Here is a 5,579-nt window from a genome sequence, read left to right on the forward strand (position 1 = left end):
AGGGCGCCGCCTCGCGCCCGTGCCCAGAGCCCGGCCGTGCCTGTGCCATCTCCGGCTGGGACCTCTCCTCGGCTGCCGGCAGCCAGCGGGCCCTGTGCCCTGGGGCAGCAGGGACCCCGCTCTGGAGGCCAACTTCGGGGTCAGCCACCTGCCAGGAGCGCGGACCGTCCTGGCTGGGCCTCTGCCCGAGCACACCGCTGAGAGCCGGCCCCGGCCCCACACCTCGTGCCTTCCCACGGTACCCGGCCCAGCGCCTGGATGGCCACCCCTTTTGCATGTGCTGAGGCCCCGTCCATCCCCCAGGCAGCAGTGCCCGTGGACTCGGGGGGCGGCGGGCCACGCCCTCCTGCAGCCACCCCTCGGACTCCAAGAGCACGCCGAGCCTCTCCGTGGCCGGCGCGAGGGGCGGCAGGGGCGCCCGCCCCGGGGCAGTGCGGGTGTGACGATGTCGCTGCCTCGATCCGAGGAGCCGGCTAAACGCTGCGGACCTTCGTTTCATCCGCCAGAGTCGGGGCTGGTCCGCTGTCTCGGGGGGGTCCCTGTCCCAGCGCCCGACCCAAGGGGTCAGCCAACGAGGACCCACGGCCCCTCGCCCGTTTTTATAAATAAAGTTTTATCGGCACATGGCCACGCCCACCTGGTTATCTGTTGTCCATGGCGGCTTTGGCCTCCAGGGCCGGAGCTGAGAGCTGGCCTGGGCAGGACGACTCTTCCTGCCAGTGACAACTGCAGGGCTTGGGAGGGACCAGGAGGAGGTCCTGCCTGCCCCTCCCCCGGTGGCCCCCTGCCGAGCAGCTGCTTCCTCCTGCTTCCTGTCCTGCTGTCCAAGGGGGGTGGGGGTGGGGGTGCCCCGAGCTGGCCTGGCCCGCGGGGCAGTGGGAGCAGACGCAGGAGGGCGCTGGGCTTCCTGTTGGCCTCACCTTGCTACAGTCAGGTGGCCCGTGCTCTGCACAGGCCTGGGAGCCTGGCCCAAGCTCCAGAAGCGCCGCAGTCAATCCCAGGGGAGTCGCTTTCCAGGAGAGGAAAAGTCGTTCCTGGTGCCGCCGGGGGCCCCAGATTCCAGGAGCCGTCTCCCCAGAGATCGGCCCTGGAAGAGGAAAACATGACACTGCAGTCCCTGGGGGGCGAGGGCCCTCACCTGTCCTCAGGGTCAGAGGGGACGCGCGTGGTCATCCTGCCCTGAGGTGGAGCAGTGAGTCTACACCTCACTGACCTTCATCGCTGGCCCAGTTACACGTGCCCATCCCCGGGGACCTGCCCAGTGGGCGTGCACCCCCACAGAGCCCCTGCCTCCACCTCTCCTCCCTGGGGACCTGCCTACTGGGTGTGCACCCCACAGAGCCCCCCTCCACCTCTCCTCCCTGGGGACCCCGATCTCCCCCTCCTCCAGGTCCTGCTCCTGCTGCTGGGAGAAGCTCCAGAGGGTCCCAGTTTCTCCATTCTCGGCAGAGAATTCTACAGGGTCCCACCCAAGCCCCCAAACACTCTATTCTAGGTGGTCCCCAAATTCTAAGTGAATGATGGAAGCAAAAAGCTGGTGGTGAGTGAGGCCTCAAAAGCCAGTTGCTAGCCAAGGACCTACCCGCTGGGTCCACAAAAATCCAGAAGTTATGACATGTGGCACCATGAGTGAGCAGTGTCCTGTTTGTGGTTTAACATGGGACATACCATGAGCTCAAACTTACAAAGCTCACCTGTGTTAGGACTCGCTAGGCAGTGAGAGTCATATCAAAGTCGGCTGGTTCGCAGCCCGCACAGGAAACCTGACACCTAGAAAATTACCTCTCAACATCGCGACGAACCGCCTTGGGAGGTGGTGCGTTCCCATGTTTGAAAGCCTGCTCTGTCGGCCAGAGTCGTGGCTGGGCCCAGCTCCTGCGGGCACCAGGACATGCGAGGGTGGAGGAGGTGCCCGGGGGGAGGATGGCACTGACCGGGTCCACAGGCTGGAGAACAGGCAGGTCACCCAGGTGGCCAGGCGGAGGCACCAGCACAACTAAGCTGCAACAGGTCGGCCTCCTTCATAAAACGTGGTCATGAACTCTGTCGGCCAGAGTCGTGGCTGGGCCCAGCTCCTGCGGGCACCAGGACATGCGAGGGTGGAGGAGGTGCCCGGGGGGAGGATGGCACTGACCGGGTCCACAGGCTGGAGAACAGGCAGGTCACCCAGGTGGCCAGGCGGAGGCACCAGCACAACTAAGCTGCAACAGGTCGGCCTCCTTCATAAAACGTGGTCATGAACAGGCTTTCCGGGAAGAACTGCCCGAGGATCCTGGGGCTAACTCAAAGCAGAGATCCGCCCCCGCCCCACCTCCACCACCACCACCACACCCCCCACGAAGAAATCCATCCGCTGGGAAGAGATAGAAGGTGGGCAGGACATGCACTGCGGGCATGCAGCTCACGGCCACATGGTGGCGCTGCTGAGATGGTCCCTGTGTAGTTTTGTGATGGACATTTGTCCAACAGCTGTCCCTGCTGGTCTGGACCCCTGCCTGCACGCCACGTGTGCCCCACGCTGGGGCCGGTTCACAGATCTTCCCAATTTACAGTGACATGCACTCCCATTGAGGTGCCCTGGGCTCAAAATAACTTCCGAGCCCATCTATGGGCTGTATCCGAGCCAAGTCCACTCCCCGAACCCTCCGGCCCTGTGTCCACTCCTCTTTTGCCTAAAGCTCCAATCATTTTTCTTCTTTGCCTGTTTTCAAAGGCACACACTCGGCACGAGGCGGGCCCCGGTTTCACACGCAGCTGCTTCCGCAAGCCTGTTCCTTCCATGCTGCCTGACAGCCTAGTGTTATTTTTTTCTTTTAAAACAATAGTCGTGTTTCAAATGGCCAAGATACAAGCAAACAGAATTTAATAACACTTAATAGCAGACCTGCTTCTTTCGTTAATTCAATTATAAATTGGCTCTGTAGCAAATTCAGACAAATCCACATTGTTTGTTTAAAACGGTTCACTGGTTACCAAACCTAGTAACGGGGCCTTGGAAGGGGCTGTTAATACTCAGATGCTTCTGATGAAAAGCAGTGAACACAGATTTCTCCCTTTCCTCTGCTCTTGGTAGAGATAATGAGAATCAGAATTTTGTCCAACAAAAATCACTCCAGTGAGTCTTCCTTTACCACTCAGACCGCCTGGGTGAGTGGAACCTGTGGGAAGCAGTGGGCAGTGGGATTTGGCCCAGGGAGTGGGGTCCCCAGGAGGGCAGGGGTGGGGCAGCCCCCAACACCGGGGGCAGCATGCAGGCCTGGCGAGGGCTGGCCGGGCACCCGACAGACAAGGAACAGAGCCTTCTGCAGATTCAGGAGAAGCCTTCGTGCAGCCATCTCCTGGTCCCGAGAGCCGGGCTGGCCTGGAAGAGGACACGGGATGAGGGGCACTGGTGTCTACAGCCTCCTCCCACCCAGTGCCCACCCCGTCCTGGGGCCCCTGGCCCAATCCCGGGCGCAGATGGCAAAGGGTACATTGTGGTTCCCCCTTCCAGGGGGTCCCTGGGCATTATCGGCTTTCAGAGCGGAGCCCTCCCCCCCCACATTCAGCAGACATGGGGGGGGTGAGAGGTCCAGGTGACGGGCATATGGGTCTCGGTCCTCTCCTCCACCCCCACACCTGGCCAGCGTCCCACAGGCCCGGCCGGGAAGGGCCCCAGCCTCACTTAACACTTACTCTGAGATTCCTGGTCACACCTGCAAATTGCGTGGTGGGTCCTGCCCACACGCCTGCCACACCTGAAACCTTTCCCCAGGCCCGCCTTTCCACAGCGACTTGCCTGGGCCAGTCATTTATTCACTCGTTCACTCACTCATTTATTCAACAGGTTCGCTCCGAGCACAGTGGCGGGTGGACAGGGACGACGGGAGCCCCGCCCCCCGCCAAGTCCGAGAGTGGGGAGCAGGGTGCAGGACCCCCTGGGCCAGGTGAGTCACGAGCGAGGTCTCCACAAAGGTTTGCGCAGAGCTCTATGACGTGACTTCATAGCGCGTCACCACTTTGGTTCCTGAGAACCGAGTGTTTATAATCGAAGGAAAGGCTACTTTTCATTTAGAAATATCGACTAAAAAACACCAACTAGGCGTTCGTTACCGAAAGGACTTATTGCGGGGCTAGGGGGGAAGGTTGCATCCCGGTGCGCACAGACACAGCGAGCCACGTGCACGTACTGTGGGCCCCAAGGCCAAGTGCACACGGCGCAGAGAGAAGCTGGGACCAGGCCCTGCGGCGTGGCGCGGAGGTGACAGATGCGAGGACTCCGCCCACAAGGCCTAGCTCCGCCCACAGACTCGTCACCACGGAGACGGGGCTCCTCGGCGGACCTGCTCCCAGGAGGGACGTGGCCTGCCCGGGGAGCCCGCGTCCGCTTCCGTGGGTCCTGACGAGCGTGGGGCTGGGGAGCGCGCGGGCCTGTCCGAGCTCGGGGTCCGAGCACGGAGGCGCGAAGGGGCGGCAGTGGCCGCGTGCACGGGGTGCGAGCCCCTAACTCGAAGAGCCCCGAACGCCGCAGAGAAGCTGCACCCGGTGAGCTAGGCCGTGGCGCCCGTGGGGCCCGGGCGTGTTGCTTCCCCGTATTAGTGAGCTGCTCCCCCAGAGGCCAGAGTTAATTAACTGGCAAGCTCGGTGAGTCTCACAGTTACCTGCTCCGGGGTAAATAAGATGAGCAGTTTTGTTTTTCATTCATGCTTGCTCTTTTAAGCACCTGATAGTCATTTTAAAATTAAATTAAATGGCTTATCTGTGCTGATGGGAATCGACAGGGCCATCTTTCTTGGGGGACTAAGTGGTGGCTGACAGGCCTGCCACCCTGCTAACAGTCATCACAGCACCATTTAGCCACCACATTATGGGGCTTCAAAGTAATGCATTTCCAAACTGGGTTCATTCTTCCAGGAAGGTCAGTCGAGTGTTGTCCTTTCTAACCTCAGAACCCGCCTTCACGTGGTGTCTGGTCTGTGGTCTGGAAGCCACAGTGGCCAGATCGGCTGCCAATGTCCCCACGGAAAACAGAAGTGTCCTCCCTGGTGGGCTGGCTCCTCTGTCCCTCTGCGAGGCTGTGGGGGCTGCTGGACGGAGAAGGGGGCAGGGAGGGGGAGACCAAAGACAGAACAAAACCATTCCAGAAGGAACCGTCCTGGGACACTGTCTCATTTTAGAGCTTAAGAAGGCAACGTTGTAAAAGGAGCTTAGAGACCAGATGGCAGAGCTCAAGAACGAGGTGAAAGCCGCCGATTCCAGAGCCAAAGAAACAAAAGGAGGCTCAGAACAACACAACGAGAAAGTGAAAAGTCAATGGGACCGAGCAGAAAGCGAATGAGCACAGCTAAGACCCAAATCGCTGACACAGAAGGAAAGCCGAAGCTCTCGCGATGATTAGACTGCAAAAAAAAAAAAAAACCTTTAAAAGAAGCAATAGAGAGAATAAATTACTTGGAATCCACATGGAGATGACTCAGCATAAGGATAATCGGTGTCCCTAAAAAGAAAACTTCAGAAGCAGAACAGGAAAGTGGGCTCAGAGGATCCAGAACAGAATAAAGTCGTGGGGCGCACAGCGCGCAGCCCTGCTGTGGCGGGCA

The sequence above is a fragment of the Pteropus alecto genome, unplaced genomic scaffold (genome assembly GCF_000325575.1).
Source record: "Pteropus alecto unplaced genomic scaffold, ASM32557v1 scaffold213, whole genome shotgun sequence".
NCBI classification, from domain to species: domain Eukaryota; kingdom Metazoa; phylum Chordata; class Mammalia; order Chiroptera; family Pteropodidae; genus Pteropus; species Pteropus alecto.